The 19,953-nt window shown below is 39.2% G+C and overlaps 1 protein-coding gene and 1 long non-coding RNA gene across 2 annotated transcripts in view; one reads left to right on the top strand and one right to left on the bottom strand.

Annotated features, from left to right (window-relative positions):
* LOC111578152 (uncharacterized) overlaps window positions 1-19,953 on the bottom strand; it is a 150,685-nt gene that overhangs the window by 111,761 nt on the left and 18,971 nt on the right. The gene's annotated exons all lie outside the window — the stretch shown is intronic.
* LOC129347932 (uncharacterized) lies at window positions 11,674-19,001 on the top strand. Its single transcript, XR_008600282.1, has 2 exons — window positions 11,674-11,811; window positions 12,885-19,001. It is a non-coding gene; the product is annotated as an uncharacterized LOC129347932 (long non-coding RNA).

The raw sequence follows: 19,953 nt of genomic DNA, 5'->3' as shown, positions 1-19,953 counted from the left end.
CCTCCTGAAGGATGGCTTTGATCTTTGCATACATTTAAATTCCAAAGAGGCAAAAACTACCAAGGGGTGATAAGGCTCATTCATTCATAAATGCAGCAACTGGGATTAGATCTTGAATTACAGAGAGACCAGACATCATTTCATAATACTCTTGGAGCAAATTGTGTTTCATTTGCTCAATATTTCAAACGCTTGATGTCAGACTTTGAATACTGCCTTCTCTGTGACAGCTCATTTGCCACTAGCAGTGATAATTTAGTACAAATTAACGAGACATACACCAATCCTATAAGGAGCATGGTAGATGCATCTGTTCGCATACTTTAAATTTGGTGCAAGAGCACTGATGATTCTTGAAAGCCAAAAATGATGCAGAGATGGCAGGGAAAGGATTATCATGGTATTCGAAACGCTTGAACAGACCGCAGAAAGGCATTGGATATGAACAGTGTCTGTAGTTAACACTTTTGGCCAGCAGATGGCATCAGCAGTTAGTGCAGTGTGCTGTGGTGCAGTGCAACCACCTGGCTGTTGCCTGTCCTCCAGGTCAGTGCCCATGGTGAGTTAACTGCAATTTGACAGTCTGCTTAAGGGCAAAAACCATGTTCTCTTATTTTGCCCAGACACCCTCGATTTGACATTCCTCGAAAGCAACGCATGTCTCAAACCAGGCACTTTTGCACAACTGGATTAATTTTTCGTCAGTTTCCATCTGCTCGATATTTCAACAGCTCAGCTGCTAACCCTCAAACACACTTCCTCACACATGGAGCCCTGTCAGAGTGTCTGTGACCGAGCAGAACAGCAGTTGCTTGTGTGTGAAACAAAGGGAGAGAAAGCGATAGATCATTAATACACATGCTAAGGAGCATGGCAAAACTTGTCTGGGGAATCAATAGAAACATCAGAAGAAGGAAGAGGAAGATTAGATATTGACTGAGCTAATGGGGTGAGGTGAGAAAAAATTGCATTTAGCTAACTGGTGTTTTCATCTAGCACTTCTAATATAGCCAGTCTAAATGTGAGTGAATGAGAAGCATACATTTATGCTTTGATCTCTAAAGCGTACAGATAGCGTCATCGTGGCAATGAGGACTGTAAGAAGTGTTAAAATAGTGTGACCAAACCACCACTGTCATTAAAGATAGGAAGGTGAAAATGTTTTCTGTAGATGGATTATTTAATAATTTTTAACCCCTAGTACCAGAAATTAAATATTCTATCCCTTTCAGGTTATTTTGGTTAAGGGGCCAACAAATTAATTCTGCTCTACATTTGATCCCGACATAAACACACTCAGCTCTAATTTCATCGAATACATTACAAAGACTCACACCACAGCATTTTTACAAGGGTTTCATCTCTACTCCTGACAGCAGTGACTCCAAAACAAAGAGAAGTCAAACAAACAGATGCAGCTAGTTACCTTGTGGACAGCCATCATGATCCCTGTCAAGATGCTCAAGAAATCTGTATACTGTATATAAGATTTTTTTTTTTAATTTAAAAAGCAGCAGCAGTAAAACTAAATAAAAAAACGAAAAGCACTTCAGCATGGAACTTTGATTTCCCCTGAAAGAACATGATGATGCAAATCTGTATCATAGATTTTGCCAATTGTTAGTGTAAACGAAAAAGATGACCTCATTAAAGGCACTCCAAAGACACCTGAGGGGGGCCTGTGATACAGACAGCATTTTATATCTCTTATTTTGCTCCTTAATGCAAGAAAAGCATCAAATCTCAATCAATTTTGTGTTCTGATTTGAATATGTTATATTAGAGGCCAGTAAGGTTACATAAAAGAGGTCGATCAATTATCTACCGAGCAGAAAAACAGATCTGATGTTCAGTAGTTTTTCAATTATCGGGGTTGAGGGGTTTTTGTTGTTGTTGTTATTTACACCAATTCCCAAACAAAATAATTACATGTAAAAATGTACTGCTTTGGCTCACTTGTGTTACTCACTCATATAATAGCTTATATACAGTAAAACATTAGTGTTAAAATATTGAGGAGCATCTCAATAAAGAAGACAGCGGAGACAGCGTTACACTACATTTCGACAGCAAGATTTTCCCTTTTAACTATTGATTATCAATCTCCTTCATTACTAATAATGGGTATCAGGCATTTTTTTAAAAAATTCTATTACATAACAGTGAACTAAGGGGGTTTGGGGTTGTGGAAAGTCAAAGCACCATTATAACCAATAAAGAAAAACGCCTAAGAATGTAGTCAGCAAAAAAAATACTACGGCATCAAAATACAATGCAACTTTGCTTCCAGGATGCTGTATCTTGGAACCTGACAGCCAAAACAGGCATTGTTCCAGTATGGAAGACTGACTCGCATGACTGCATGACTGCTGGTATAATCATGCAAGTCTTCCGCTACAATAATTCCTCCATCATGTTTTGAGGGGACACTGTTGCTGCATTTTTGCCTTAGCTCTGCCCAATGTGATTGTGATTGCTTTAAAGTAACACAAACAAGTCAGTTTTCTCCTCCAACAGCAGATTCACAATGAGATGCAGCCAGACCATCATGTGCTGGAAAAAGGTCTGGCTATACAAGACTTTTTCAACAAGACTCTGTAAATCAACGTTCTTTAACTTTCCATATTTTAAAACTACAACCGGTATGGCAATATATGCAATATGATACTATTTCACTTCATATTAATGTGGGCTGATGAGAAAGTTGTATTTACGCACAAATATATTAAAACATGTCAAATTCAAAAGACATCTTCACAAACTTCAACCACAAAAATCACTTAAATTTCACTTCCTGACAATCTCACCAACAACTGAATTTTATAACCCCTTGACGCCTGAATTTATTTACAACTAAATAAAAACTTTTTGTGTGTTTTTGCTTTCCAGCTGTTGCTAAAATAAACGGAAATAGTTAACTTATCTATTACACATAGAACATAGATATATAATCATAGTAACAGATGTATATAACAAATAGGTCCCACTCCGACCAGTCCTACGCGAAACCAGTGCTTGCAAACGGTTCCGAGGTACGTATTGAATATGCACAAACTGGTATTGGGGGAATGAATACGCTATCTCGACTTTATCAATACCAGAATAAATGGTGATTTTATCAAACTTTTGCATTGCTGTCCCGGTACTGCCAAACTTTGACATGCATGCATTCTCAACATACCCGAAATGTCCACATCTTAACGAGGCAGGTCCTCCGGGAACGTTCAGCTCAGTAGCAGAAACCTCTGAGGGGTAATCCAAGCTGCGATCAAATATGGTACATGAAATCACCTATAATGAATAAACACCCACTGTCACTTTAGTTGTATAAAACACCGAATCTTACTACTACAAAATGTGACCTTTACAAAGCAGAAATGTTTTTCAAATAGCTAAAATGCCCCACAACCGCTGTGTAATATAATACATTTTAGCTAGCAGCTAGCTAACAACTTACATTTTGTTTGGAGCGGCGTTAGCTTTAAATAGTGTTTTAAGCTAACGTTAGCCTGGCTAAATGTAGCCATAACGTGTCGTCTTTAGTTAGCGCTGGCTAACAAACCGGCTCTTACGCTACCTTAACCGCATTTAACGTTGGTGTACAATATACTCATGTTGTAAACCAACGTTTTATCACTACTGTTAAAGTTTAATGAACATGGACAGTGTTATCCCTTAATTATATCGTGATTTGTTCACCGCCATTCGCATTACTAGCGGTAAGAATAAGTCATTAACTGTGGATTAACGGGTCAATTCAGAGAAATAAAAAGACAACGACAGTCCTTCTTGCCTGTAGTAGAACAGTATCGAGGCACAAACAGATGACAGGTTGATAGAAATTAAATTGAAGATGTTGCAAATGCAGTTGTTTCCTCTGGCCAACTGAACAGGTGTACAGCATTACACAATTAAGCAACATCCAATCAGGTTTTGAATAACCTTTATTGACAGTTGGTGATTATCTACGCAGCTCCTTGACATTTGACCGACCATATAAAGGTGGCTCAAAGTTGTCGTTGTTTCTCTGATGTCCGTGATGTGCAGGTGGAGAAGAAACGCCCGTTGACACTGACTTTCTTAATAAGAACTTTATTAAAAGAAAGAACAGTATCATACAGACAGAAGTTGTCTGGAAGGATGTCGCCCAATGATCCTCCTCGAACAAAGACCAACGGTCAGTTTTTATACCTTCTGAAAACGTATAGAATTACAGCATCTGGTTTACATCCCCACTAAAGAATGATAACTCCTCAGACAAGACTCCCCTTCTGTGCATTCCTAAGGATTACAAATCAGCAATAGGTTAACAGTGGACTCCAAGGTCAACATAACATAGGATTTCTGGAGCCGAAAAGACATTCCTCAATACTCACTACCTCCTGTTAGTTAAAGGTTCACTTTATGGTCAACAACTATCAGAACTCATATCAGATCAGATACTTCAAAGTTTTATTACTCACACCAGGTGAAATGAAAAATGTTTTAAAACCAAATAAGGTTACAACATTCTACTTACTTTTGTGCTTTTTATCTAGCAGTTTACTCCAAATTAAGCCTATATTAATTTACTGTTCACAATGAATGATGAAGATAGGAATACTGGTATGGTATTGTAATTGTCATGACCACCCTGGTACTTGGAATCCTATTAAAACCCAAAGGTGGCCTAAGTGGAACGGGTCTGCCCTGTTATATGATCTACATAGATAATTAATTTTATTCTTTGACAGAAATGATAAAGAGTTTACACTTAGTGTTTTTTTAACCTTGGGTTACAAGCTGATTTACAGTGTGTTTCTCATTCTCCCATTAACACACCGATGGTGGTAGAGCTGCTGTGCAAGGTACAAACCTGACACTGGGGGCAACCAGGGGTTCAGTGTTAAGCCAAAGGACACTATGGCCTTACAGGGGTCGGGGATCAATCTGCTAACCTTGTGATTAGTGGACTACCTGCTCTAACACCTGTGCCATAGCGGCCCCCAGTAGGATTCAACTGTATCTGCAGTTGGGTTGTGGTTGCAGCACACTAAGCAGGTCATTCCAGACGTCCTCTCCCCAGCAACATTTTCCAGGTCCTCCTGGGGGATCCAGAGGTGTTCCAGGTCTCATGAACTATGTAATCCCTCCTGGGTCTACCACAGGGTCTCCTCCCAGTTGGAACCGTCCAAAACACCTCCAAAGAAAGCCACCCAGGAGACATCCTAATCAGATATCCAAACCACCTTAGCCGGTTCCTTTTAAAGCACAGGAGCAGCAATGCTACTCTACACTCTCTTTGGTTGTTCAACCTCCTAAAAGGCTGAGCCTGGCCACCTGTTTTGGTTGCTTCTATCTGCCATCAAATTCTTTTGGTCTCTACCCAGACCTCATGATCATAGGTGAGGGTTGGAACATAGACCTTTACTTGTGGGCATCAAAAAAGTCAAAGGATTTAGACAAATAAATGATATGGCGGTATGATTCAAGACTTAATTGTTTCTGCTCAGAAATATGTATTTTCTCTCAGTCCAATATCCTGGACACTGATTGCACATATTGTCTATGGGGATAACAGAGATGTTGCCTTTACACTTGCAAAAACAGGTAAGCATTTGCTGCTGCTTAGACCATGGTGGCTAATAGGGAGTGCAGCACAAAGCGGAACTCAAAGGATACAGAAAAGCCTACAGCTGCAGGCGCGAAGGTAAGAGGGAATGTCAGTAACAAGCAATAAGTTATGGCACTGAACCCATAAAGCGATCTGCTCCATTTAGGTAGAATAATCCAAGAGAAAACAGTGACAACTCTGGGATTGGACGCTCTCTAGTTCCAAACAGCAGGCAATCTGAAAGTGGCAACAACTGTTGACTTTGCAGAAATCCCTCTCATTAGTTGCCTTAAAAGTAGCCAAACAGACCAATAGGTTGTTCTTTTCATTGTTCACTACTTCCTTTGGAGTTAGAGGAATATCTCAGAGGAATCTTCTCTGAAATAAATAAAAGCAAATCTATAATGAATATACACAATGTGGCATTAAAGTCTATCTCCTGTTACGAATTTAACTCCTAAAATTCCTCTTTGTGACTCAAAGTTACATATTTAGAATCCCTTCCTGCCTTAAAATGGCTTGGATGTAACTCTACACTGCTTCTTCCTGTAGAATATTCAGATTTATAAAACCCAGTCGCTGCAGCTCGAGAACACTGTGAAACTACCCAAAACAACTCAATGGCAAGTTATAATACTGGAGTAATTCAGCCGTACATTTTCGAGCTGATATCCAGTTCTGAAGAAGAATAATGACACAGAAAGTCCCACCCTAAAAGCTAACGGGGATATCTTGTGTTATTCAGTATGTAACCCAGGAAGTCTGAATTTGTGTTTTTGAGACAGTCACTGGTGCAATTTTGTAGCAGAAATGTGCAGCCATGGTGTTGACTGCTTATTAGGCTCATTACATGGCTTCTGTCATATGAAAACACGAACATGCTAACGAGGTAAAAAAAAAAAAAAAAAAAAAGAAAGGCTTGATCTTGACTGGAGGGGGTCTTTTAAGCCACAACACAGAAACTGTTGAACTCTGTTTATCGTGTAGACTTCACTTAATATAACATATTCCACTGAAACAATAATGATGATTCAATGATGGACTTATTTTCAAAAATATAACTGGATTTGGTTTAATCAGTGATGATTAAGATAACTCCATTACAACAAATCTCAAGAGGTGTTTGCTTTTTTGGATTTTTATTTGGCATAACTACTTTTAATGATTATTACTATTTGGCAGTAGCACCTGCTGTACTGCGAATTTTGGCCACAACCGAAGCGAATGCTAATTAAAATAGTGAAAATGAGCAGTCACACACTCGCACCGATTGTGGGCGATAGAATTAACTGTTTAGGGAAATCACCTTAGCAACCGCGGGAAGTTTGCCATTGCAGTCCACCATCATCTCGCGATGCCTGGCGCTGCTGGTCTTCCCCTCCTTCCCTTTCTCTTTCTTTCTTTCTTTCTTTCTTTAGGCTTTAAGGCCACAGCAGCGTGAATGCAGCATCACCGCTCATGTGCCGGTGCGCGTGCCTCCAGCTGGGCGTCACGAGGCGGGAGCGTGTGCACGTGCCTGAATGTGAGCGGGGGAGCGCGCACTGAAGGAGGGGATGGTGGGGAGGGAGAGCGGGTGCACGCTGCGCCGCGTGTCACTTGATCTCGAACATCAGAGCAGATAGATGAAGCTAAAGCGATTAAATGGGAGGAGGGCCGTGCGTCACTGGAAAGGTGGCTGCCCTGGATATGTGAATGGATTAAGAAGAGAACTACATGAATGACTGCATGAATGAGAGAACAATGAATGAATGCCACACAGCTGCTTCCCACATTTACTTTGCCCCCCTTTTCACAGCCACGTGGAATCTCCTTCCTCTAAAGTGAAGGTAAAAGTTGAACAAGTGGCAGAAACTGGCCTCGAACTTTAAAGAAGTGCTATTTTCCATATTTCGCAGACATGTTTGTGTGCTTTGTTGTAATCAGAGGGTTGATCTGTTATGCATGCATTGAGGTGTACTGTAAGAAAGCGATAAATAAACTGTAATATTCTGGCAGCTGGGGCTCGAAAAATACTGTGAAATAACAGAAAACCATCTCATAAAATATAGCAATTTTCCATGAATAAAATCAGTCATTTTCTAGCTTTAATTTTGTTGTGAAAATCTGTGTAATTACTCAAGATATCACTCAGTTAAAAAATAAATCGATGTAAAAAAAGACCGAACCAATCTGTCCTTTTCTGTTAACTGTCACTAATAGTATCTAGTTTTAAAAATATATTCAAAAATATTTTAAACAATATTTTGAAAAATCTAATTTGAATTTAACAGCTTTATCTTTTAAATTATCAGGAATTTTTTGTGAAATCAAAATGGAAATTTTATGCTATTATCAGTTACAGGTTTTAAATGTTATTTTACATTAGACAGTTTATTTTTTTTAATGATATGTTTGTACATTTCCAAAATACGGGAAAGAATCTTCTGAAAAACTACCACTGTTTTTCTTTTGTTGTTGTTGTTGTTTTTTTTTTTTACAATAGTGACTTATTCACACATTGTTTTTCCAATAGCCCAGTTGTGCAATACAAGGTAAAAAATAAATGTGCACATATATTGAAATGCGTATCCTGTATAAATAATAATATGAGCTTGGTGGCAGACACAGTAGTTTTTTAAATTGTGATATTGCTTTTTAGCGATGCTCTTAGGGCGTAGACTAAGTAAAAAAGATGGAAAGAGCCACTGTGATTTCATCCACTTGTATGTGAACTGTCCAACTCCAGATTGGCATTTGGTCTTTGGCATCCTGGTCTTTTGAAACCAAGTGCAAACAAAAAGCAAGTGATGGATTTGACTGAGAATTTAGGAACACTACACACACCCTTACATGTCCATCACAAGATAGTCCTGCCCTAAAAAAATACCCTGCTTTATCACACGTTTGGCCCTAAATGGAAACATAATATATAAAACAAACATCTTGCTGTACTGAAGGAGACTTGAAATTAGCAAATGAGATCACAGACTCATCAGAATACCGAGTGAGAAGTGAGTGTAGGATAATTTCGTCAAAGACTTCTATATAATCTGGCTTCTTTTGCAACTAAAAGAGTTGCCCCCTGCTGACCATTAGAGAGAATGCAGGTTTAAGGCGCTTCCATGTTGGCTTTGCTTTTCAGACCCAGAGGGAACATCCATCTTAAAATACAGTCTATGTACTAGGTGCTTAGGCTACATCCACGATATGTATTAATTGATTTTTTTAATTTATGTGTAACTTACACTACCATTCAAAAGTTTGAGGTCACTTAGAAATGTCCTTATTTTTGAAAGAAAAGCATGTTTTTCAATGAAGATAACATTAATCATAAATCCAGTCTAGACATTGTTAATGTGGTAAATGACTATTCTAGCTGGAAACAGCTGATTTTTAATAGAATATCTCCATAGGGGTACAGAGGAACATTTCCAGCAACCATCACTCCTGTGTTCTAATGCTACATTGTGTTAGCTAATGGTGTTGAAAGGCTAATTGATGATTAGAAAACCCTTGTGCAGTTATGTTAGCACATGAATAAAAGTGTGAGTTTTCATGGAAAACATGAAATTGTCTGGGTGACCCCAAACTTTTGAGCTGTAGTGTATGTTAAATTTTAACATCTCACCATCAACAGTACTGCAGTGTTTTAGAGCCCAAAAGCTGAGACTTTGGAAATGCTGCTTATTCTGTTTCAGTTTAAAACCGTCGTGACTGCATTTTACATTTTTGGAGACAGCACATAGGTTGGTCCCTGATTCAACAAACTACTATCACATGACTGTTTTGCAGAAGAAAACAAAGATATCAGCCATGACTACCAGTGGCTGCATCTAATACAACATACATAATCAACTGCAGTCTTTGTTGTCTATGCTAGCAGCTGTTGTGAAATTAATGAAATCTCTGGTCTTACTTTTCACCATTGCTTCTTTTCCTTTGTTGTATTCTACAGAGCAACCAACCCCTTGATCATCTTTACGTCGGCACCTGCATGCCCAATAAATTTAAATGGGCAGGTGATATATATTTTGAGACATGTTAATAAGTAATAGTGGTAAGTAAATCGGTTATTTATGAAATCACGCTTGTGTGCAAAAAGGTAGTTTTCACTTTAAAAAGCCAAAAGAGAAAATGAATTAAAATGGATGCAGCCTTAGTTCCCAACAACTAAGTTACTGATTTAATCTGCATCCAATGTCCAAGGCATCATAAACACACCAAATAAATGGTAAAAATAAAGCTCAAGTGCATACATTTTACATGTAAATAAACATCAAACAGGTTCACTCAAAGCTGATTAGGCCTGTCACTGCCAGGTAAATCTTTCTGTATTTTAAAGTAAACCTGAGTTTTAAATCTGGTTCCTGTGGTGACATTCACTCTATGGTGTTGCATTTTACATCAACCAGCAATGGTTTCGTTGTTACAGCTAAACGGGGGAGCAACTGCAGCAACGGAAATGGAGTAGGCTACAGGTACTAGGAGTCTGGTGGAAAAACCTAAAGAGTGTCTAAGAAAAATTTCCAGTGCTTCACATGAAAAAGAAGCTGAGGCAGAAAGATTACAAGCTAAAAAAGAAAGTGATCATCAGCGAGGCATGTGTCATCAGCATGCATGTTACTCTCACTGACAAAGGGGGGAGACAAAACTTACACATTACACTTGTAAAATTCACATTCTCTGGGTTTGAGACTGTTATTTGAGTTTTTGCTTGCATATTTAAACTAATCACTTTGTGTGGCAGGAACAGGGATCCGACAAGATATTTTCCCCTTTTCTTTTTTATTCTCGAAGTCACTCTGTTGACGATACATGCTTCAAAGATCAACAAATGTTATCATAAAAGCATAAACGACAATAAGATCTTTTTAAGATGAAGAATACATTATTAATATGATAATGCAAAGATAATAAAATAATCACAAATAAGATCAAGAAAAACTCATGAGTAAGACACACTTAAAGTCTAGATAGATAGATAGATAGATAGATAGATAGATAGATAGATAGATAGATAGATAGATAGATAGATAGATAGATAGATAGATAGATAGATAGATAGATAGATAATATATGCTGTTTCAGTTTCATTATATCCATAATGTTATTATTTTAAAGATATATATTATTCTTATTTTAAAATGTGCCTGTAAACTCACCACTGAATACCTTATGCTCCACAAAAACCACTACAAAAATACTATATTTTAGTGTTAAATAAAGCGTGTCACAACAGTCCTCAAACACAATAGCATGTTAATCTACAGATCTCTAGTGCTCTTAGGGCTCCATGAAGCCTAATATACATTCTCAGCAGACAGAAATTACATATCATATGAAAATATGGAGTAAAATAACCTTCCACATGTGATAATGCTCTTAAAATATCACTTAAAAATGGTGCTTTTGTAGCGCAGAAACACAGAGAAGGTATGTAAACAGAACACTGCTGCTAAAAGAGCCAAAGAAGATAGAAAAAAAAACAAACAAAATAATTTACTATAATATTTTAAAGGAGCTGGAGTGTGTTGAGGTGGAAATCAGTGAGCGGTGAAGGGAAACCAATGAGGAAGGTGTGTGTTTGGGTGGGGGGTGGGGGGGTTAGAGTATGGATTGATAGAAAGAAATAGTCGCCCCGAATCAGCCCTCGCCTCAACTACCCCTTTTACCCCCAGCACCCCTCCTCCCCCACCCCCCTCTCCAAGCCCTGGGTTTGAATTAATGCGTTTCTATTTTTGGCTCTCCCGTGTTTCCAGGGGAAACCTAATGACGCAATGACGTCAATGCAGGTCACCAGCAAGAAGCAGACTGGAGGAATTGAGTGGCTTCCATTAGAGGTTTTGCAGCATTTTCCGGGAGAGGAGGGGAGGAGGACGAAATGGATTAAGATTAAGGGAGGTGGGGTGGGTGGAGGGGGGAATGCACAGGAAAAACAAAAAAAAAGAAAAGAAAAAGAAAAGAAATACAGAGGCGAGATGAATGGGAGGCAATGCGAGCGACGTCTGGTGAAGAGAGGAATGATGGAAAAGGGGGGAGGAGGAGGAGGAGAATGGGTGGAGGTGGAGGGATGGTGGTGGTGGATGGAGGTGAGGTGGGGGGGGACCCTTACTGCTGCATATCAATGGGTGCCGTTCAAATTCCCAGGGATTATTGGAGGGGGGAAAAAGAAGTGGGGGGGAGGAAGAGGAAGAAGAAAAAAATAGGATGTACGCTTCCCTCGGATCGGTGACGACTGGGTGAGCCCGTTTCTATTTTTATTATTATCCTCTTTTATTGTTGAACTGTGTGGAGACAACAAAGCTGTCGTTGTGTTCTTATAGAGACAGTGCATGTGTGTGTGTATATATATAAATATATAGGGAGCCATTGAGAAATTTATCCTCTCCATCCGAGTTGGACGGTGAAGCGTGAGTGGCCGGTGAGACGTGCTGATGTGTGAATGATGAGAGAGACAGAAAGAGAGGAACGAGGAAAATTAGAATAAACTAAAAAAAAAAAAGTGTCTTCGCGTTCACTTCCAACGAGTTGATTGCAAATTCTTTCCCGTTATAACCGCAGTCGGTGGACGTGCTCCGTCTAACGATGCAACACCGATTCTGCATCCATCCATACAGCTATATTCAGAGTGTGTGCAGCGACGGGCGATGCATTTTTTTTTTACTATCTTTAATTGCAATTCTCAGAGACTGGCTGTAACAAATCTTGGAAACACCATAGGGGGGAAAAGGAGGATACTTGCGAGCAGCAGCGGCGTCTAAATTGTGCAAATCAACCCCATCAAACGCAACATCTCGCATCAATTCGGGTAAAATAAACCGGTGGATTTCATTGGAGCTATGTATAGAAATGGAGCTGGCTGATCATCGTGGTTTGCCAAGAGGCTACTTTTCATAGTGTGTGTGTGTGTGTGTGTGTGTGTGTGTGTGTGTGTGTGTGTGTGTGTGTGTGTGTGTGTGTGTGTGTGTGTGTGTGTGTGTGTGTGGTGGGGGGGCAGTCGTGCGCGTGGAACCAAGAATAAGTACCGTTACTTCTTTGGATTACACGCACACACGGGCTTTTTTTTCTTTTCTTTTATTTTTTTTATGCCCACTCGCAACAAGTGCCAATTTACGCACGATCAATTCATCCGTATCCCATCGTGATGCCCCCTTTACCTCCCCCCATAAAGATGTGGATGGGTCAGCTGTTTTTTTTTCCCTTGATTTTTGTCTTCTAATCTGTGCTATGATTTTGTCTTTATGTCTGTCATCCACAATTTAATTCCACTTTTCCCCCCACCTCCTCTGTTTCCTCCAAATCTGGGCTCCAGTGCAGGGCGTTCACCGGCGCACGGATCAGCTTCACATCCAGCACCACGGGCAGCTCTCGGTGTATTTCAGGACCATGGAGAGTGCCTCTCCTCGCAGCTTTTCTTTTCTTTTTTTTTAAAGGGAGCTTCTCTGAACACTGACTGGACCCGATCTTTCTATACTGGAAAAAGTGAACCTACCTCTGCAACTTCTCTAAAAACAAAAAACAAAAAAAACCAGAGCTTTACACGCGTAAAGGGGCCTCCTGCACACCTGCGATAATTGGAGCAACACACCACTTTTTTTTGATTCGCCACAAAGAATCCAAAGCCTCCATCAGTTTCTAACAAGGTTAGCTGAATATGGGACAAAGTAGGACACATTTAGAGAAGAGCAGGAATTGTGACACTTTTTTTTCCTTCCCCCCCTCAACCCCTCCACCCTCCACATATGACGCATGTGGTGAGGTAAGTGTGGCAGATGCCTACGTGTGCAGATGGTCCAGTCTGCTGGTCCCTATCCGCCCTGGGCTTGATGTAACACCCATGTACATGCAAAAAGGCCCCAGATGTGGTCGTGTGCTGTGCACGCCTGCTCCATGGGCACACCACTAAAGACAAAAAAAAGCTCCCCATTTTTTAAAACCCTTTTTCGTGAACTTGTTCTTTACTGGAGCATGAAATTGTATGATGTAGGCCTGCGCATTGGATGGATTTACACTTGTAGTTTGGCTCCTTTGGTTGCAGGATCTTTGTCGTTTCTAGACTGGAGTTGAGCCGGATCTTGGTTTCTGATGCAGAATTTCTTTCTAAAAGGGTTTATGAGCAAGACCTGATGTGAACAATTCACATTTGCAAGTGTTATGTTCAAGTAAGAGGTCAAATGTAGGGGCCAGGTGAATTTCTTAGATTAATTTAATGATCAAAAGGAGCTTTTAGACTACATCGCATCACTAGCTTTGACATTAACTCTATTTTCGTTCATGAAAACTGTGAAAGTATGGAACAAAGTAGGAGGTGTGGCAAGTCCTTCCCTGTAATGTGAATGTTTATATTCACCATAGTATTATCTTTTAAAGTATACAGCCTTACCATTCCCAGAAATGACAGTGATATGTCTTTTGTTTAGTCTGTTTGTTATAAAAGGTGCATTTTATTAATAAGAGCAGCAATTTGTAACAAATGTCCCTCACTCAAAGTTAGAACAGCAATCTAAACCTCACATAAAAGTGCACAGAAGACACCGAAAAAAGCTCCACTGATCAAAACCTCAGACATTTAAACATAAACTGTGAAATAAGGTACAGGATGATAGACAGAAATTTGTGTTAAGCAGCATTTTGTCACACTGTGTCATTAATAAATGTAAAAAAAAAGATTATGATATGTATGTATAGTTCTTGTTATCACCTCATATGATTTGTAGCCTTCAGCAGTTTAGAGCTTCAGCAGGTGATGGCTTTGAGGGCGAATATTTTGTTCTGATAAAGGCGTGGCAAGGAAGGCTGTTTAGAGGAACTACCTGTATGTCTGAATGCACACAGTGAAAAAGATGCAGCTACACATTACATGTTTCCTACCATCTTCTTCGTGCTGACACATATGGAGGCTGTTTTCTGATTGAGGCAGATTAATGTTTCATATTTCCTGATTATCCTGTGGAGCCTTTCGAACACACTTCTAGAGTCATATCATGCTTTACTACAGCGTGTTCGGATCCAAATCTGGCAAAGGAATCATGTGATTTGATGGAGTGTACTTAGGGATGTTATTTTTGCATGTCTGTGGTTTAATTGCCTTATACAACCTTTTAGAGCTTTTATGTAGATCAGTGGTTTTAACATGGTCTCACAGTTCAGACATGTTTGAAGTCGATGAAGTGGAGTTTTGAATTATCTTGAATGTCAGAGATTTATTACTGCTGCTCACAGTGGTGCTGATTCCTGTGAGTGAAGGTGGATAAATGATGGAAACAATCATTTACAGGTTATTTTTACATATGTGATGAAGAGCGAATGGCTAGGTTTGCAAAAACAGTTCACCTAGATCTCACACCACACTGGTGTGCATCACGGCTGTGATCATTTCAGATAGTTTGGGTGGGATTTGGTGCAGTATTTTATCTAAACTACAGATCAGTGATTTTTCAGTAGATATATTTACTAGCACTCCACCACGACAGATAAGTTGAAGAAGTTCACATAACTGGAGCTTAGTATTTAATTTCAGGAAACAAGCTACATTAAAATGTTCAATTCAGACATCCTGTTAGTGGGTGGATACATGAGCACCAAACTTCCTTCTGACAAACCGAATTGAAAGGAAAATGTTTTTGGAGGTATTTTCTCTCAATCTAAGGAAAACGCGTGGCAGTGCTCTTCTGAGTGAGATCGTCTCGTGCCGCAGTCGCTGCAGAGTTAACAGAGGCTGAATATCTTGAATGTGGTGATGGTTTGGTGAGTCTGTAGCAGATTATGGGGTTTTATCACCCAAAGAAGTTAAAAACTGGACTGGATCAGCTCCCTGAAGTGCAAAGAGGTCAATGTGACGCCAACACCGAAGTTTCCTCAGGTGAAAGGACCAGGTGAAGATGCCAAGTTTGTATCACTGTGGCCTGATGGACCAAAGTGGAGAACAAGATGGTTGCACACCTCTTTCATCATCACAAAGCTGTGACAATGTTGCTCTTTTAAAATGCACCAAAGACATCAAAGACCAAACCAGGTTCGCAGTGACTGACACTTTCACTGTCTGTGTGGAGGACATCTTCTTTCTCAGTAACATGGGCTCCATGTTGCTCAGACTGGACATCACAAGCTTGCTTAACCTTTTATTGTTGTAACATCAGGAGCTCTTAAATCTTCAGGAAAGAGCCGTCAAGATGTTGCATGTACAGCGTTCATCAGATCTCTCTGAGGGAAAATGGCAGCTTCTTCTTTTTGTTCTTTCAGAGACAGAACAAAGGAAATGGGATCTGTGCTTCATTAGAGGAGATCCTCGAAGTCCTGCGCTGCTTAAGAATGTTATCAAGCATGTTTCAGTCCTTAAGGCAGATCGGGCTTCTGGTTGCAGACAGAGTCACAATTTATTCCACATATGAAAGAATTTGGGAAAGCAGAGTGTGCGATACTTCGTAATGTTAAAAAATGACCCAAAAAAGTCGGCAAATAAAGTCTGATTCCAGGAGATGGTGCGTCTTATTCACAAGCTGCATATGTGCGCGTTAGTAGGTCTTGATGATCTTTTAAATCTAAATATTTTGGTGTATAGTCCAGTCTGACGTAGAAAGTTTCTATGTAAGTCAGCTGAAGTATTCACTGATCTTATTTGAACAAAAAAAATTTTAAAAAGGTGTTTCAATTAATCTCTAAACCTAGTGGCAGTGTCAAATTTGCTTAATAGAATTCACCAGAAATTGCAGTATATTCTGCAGGTGGGAAGGGAACTACATTTACCTATTTAAAATGTGCAGTTACTCAGTCTAAACCTGTGAAATGCAGAGTCATGTCTGCACTGGATGTTTACCATGTTGCTGCTGGTGTAAACTGGAGGAAAAGAAGAATAGATTAAAAACAGGTGAAGTTTGGTGAAGTCCAAACCAATGATCAGCTGAAGGACTGTAACACACTTTGTTTAACTACAACATGAGGTGATTACTCTGCTGCAGATAACATTGTATGTGTGCTGGAAATTATATGGGTGTGATCAGACATCAAAGTTAATACTGTGTTCATTAACTAACTAAAAATCTCAGTTTAACATCCAGTTAAGATGCTGCGTAAATTCAGCTCTGCTGAAGTCTAATTAACCCTGAAAATTCTAATCGAATTCTAGCATTTGTGTCTTTATCATTGATTGTTTTTAGCATGTCTGGTTATAGTTTTATCCCATGTGTGTTTCATTTTTAGATCTAAATCTTCAGTCATAGATTGAGGTCTCAAATTATTGACATGCACTTGGATGTGTAGAACAAAATTTCATTAATTCTGAGGTGTGTGAACATGTAACCATAAAGCAGGGAGGCAAAAGGTGTTAGTTTACTGACCATAACCTGGCGATGAACTGAACTGCTGTTTGTTTATCCAGACTTCTTCTGATTTAAAAATTATTTTGCTGTTAAAGGGTACAAATTGCAAATGTTGTGTCTTTTTCAGGGATTTTTGCACAATATATTCATATATTTATAGGTATATTTAAGAAAGGCTGACAAGCAAATGGAGAAAGATTGTTATTAAAAGAATCGTTACGTAGATGCATACATTTTATGGTATTATGCAGAACTTCTTGAGGAAGGTGTGCCTTGGCTGTCTCTTATATTTGAAACTACCCACTTTAGAAAGTCACTGAATGCACCAGATGAGCTAAAGGTTCTTTTTCTTCTTCTACAGGTGCTGATAATGTTGACACAAGATCCCAGGATCCACCTTTTTGTCCTTTGTGGGTCTTTTTGCGGTCTGGGCTTGCTGTTCCTAAGGCAGTAGCCAGGAAGCCCTTACCCCAAAAAGTATCTGCACTGGATTCTGGCAGCTGAAAGCAGAAATCTCACTTTCCGTCTCCCTGATGGGGCATCTCTCATCTCTGGTGCTGATTCAGAGTGAGGACACTGTTCATTTGCAAGTTTCTTTATGGTTCTTGACAATCCGAGCTTGTCAAAGGCTAGTGTGGCTTGTGAAATGCAAGAATATGATTCTTTTTTGTAAACTGGAAGCCTTTGAGAAGCATAATACAGGATATGGCAGAATAGACCAGAGCAGGTAACCTGAGAACAATCCAATTGGAAAGAATCTTATTATAGTAAGAAACAGACAGCAGTTTTACTCAGCTCCACTCCGGATTGAGAAGTGTAAAGCAACACTTCCTGAAGTCACTTAATATCAGATTTGCTATTTAGGAAAACACAGACAGGATGAACCTTTGACAATTTCAATACACCAGGCAGTGTAGATACGTTTTGAACAGACAAAATATACAAATTCTTTCTATAGGGGAACTGAGTTAAAAGTAGATGCTGTTTCCATAGATTTGTGTGGGTGAAAAAGAATCTCACTCTCGAAATGAGGATCTTGAAGTGTCACAGAATCTCACACAACGGGTTAAGGGAGAGGAACCCCCTGAACAAAAGGCAAAAGACAGGATTTGTACATTTGTGACACGTTATATAGCTACATGTAAGTTCTTTCTGCTCTGGATAGTTGGGAGACCAAACCGGACAATAGCCCCAGTGCGATTTCTAACATTTTGTACCTGCAATGCATGAGGAAAATTCTGCATTCCTTGTGTCATATGATGCAAATATTGCTTTCTTTGCTTTATGAATGAATGCACTTGGATGTTACTCTAAAATCTGCCATTAATACACTGTCTTCATGCATTTTTAAGTACATTCTGTTGTCTATTTTCAGTGATTTTGCATCATCTTAGATCCGCTTTTTTTTTTTTTTAAAGTGTGCTGTGTCGTAATGAGCGTGAATGTAAAGCATGCGGACTACTACTAACAATACGTTATGTCATAGGAGTAACTGTGTGTGAAATCAAGCAGCAAAAATATGAATGGAATGTCATCAGCAGGCCAGACATTTATAGAAGTGCCCCTAGAAACTACATCAACAGGATGTCGACAGCCAATAAACACGCTGAGTAAAATGGACGTGTAGCTTCAAGCCTTTGACGTACTCTGTGTTACATAAATAGGATTATTTATCCAAACCCATGAGCCTTCACAATGTAGTTTTTGTACGCCAAAACCCGAGGCACTTTTTTGTGCGCTGACAAGGCCACTTTACTTAACTTCCATCACTCAGGGATGTCTGTACTGTACATACAGTACACAACGAGTACATGTGACGTCCTCTCCGGAGCACATGTTGGATGATATTATGCAGAAGAATTTGGCCCTCATTGACCATCCCTTTCCATCTCAGCGTCTTTTTACACTTTCGTCTTTCCTATTATTGCCGCTTCTACTCAACAGCTTCTGTGCGGTCACACACGCTCAATTTTTATTCATTTTATTTAAATTCACTTCCTCGCTTCACTCTAAAGCAGCTGCTGCTGTTTCCATGAATGTAAGGTGGACATTTGCTCTCACATGTTGTGCCTTGTTGCATAAAACTGAAATAAAATTAATATTAAACACTGCCTTGTCTTATGGTCTGTCTAATATAGTCAAACAAATCTTAACACGTCTCTACACTGTTTCATGTGTGTTTTTGCAGGATTCATAAACAAATATTACTAAATACATTACTACTATAACTATATTGCTTATCACTTGGTAAAAAAATGAACAAATGATGAGATTCTGATTTATAATGTGCAACTATTGATAATTTCTTTATATATTAAGCACAAATACACCTTTTCTGTCTATTTTTAATCCAATGGCAACAAATCCCACACTAAATCATTGGCTCTTGCTGCCTTTTGGGTGTCTACAGTATCAAACGGACTAATGCGGGTGACATGTTTTCGCTAGGCTGGGCCCTTGCGTCCATTAATTGACCTAACAAATCTCTGACTGACCTTCAGATCAGAGCTAGAGATTCCCGGTTAAATCACGACCCGCAATTTGTGTCACACATCGCCCTGGGAAATAGGGCAGTGCCTCATCCATGTCATCAGCGAGGGATGTGGGTTGGTGGATGCACTTTTGCTCCTCTTCCACTTGTAATGGAGTAAATTAAATCTGTAACCACAGGCTAAAGACAGTGGAAAATGGATTTATTTTTGTCTCGTATTACCGCACAGTATCTGTTTTCAGTATCAGAGCCTTCATGTAATTCAATATGGAGTAAAATGTCTGCATTATCTGCTTTATTTTAAGTGTGATATGCAGTAATTTTTCTTTTAACGTATTCATATTCATCAACAAAGATGAAAAAAATTCAATTTTGGATCAGCCAACATATTTGTCAAAGAATATTACTAGAATAATGACAAGAGGATGCAATAAGAAAAACACAGAAGTTTAAAGAAAGAAAAAGAGGGATTTGCTGGAAAGGTTAAAAGGTGAATATATTCAAACAACCCATGAGAAACCTCCGGGAAATATCAACTGCTTGCTTGAAATACATTGTAATTCAAAGTAGAA

Source organism: Amphiprion ocellaris, chromosome 21 (assembly GCF_022539595.1).
Source record: "Amphiprion ocellaris isolate individual 3 ecotype Okinawa chromosome 21, ASM2253959v1, whole genome shotgun sequence".
NCBI lineage: Eukaryota > Metazoa > Chordata > Actinopteri > Pomacentridae > Amphiprion > Amphiprion ocellaris.
The sequence above is the reverse complement of the archived record's forward strand: the minus strand, read 5'-3'. Positions and strand labels throughout refer to the sequence as shown.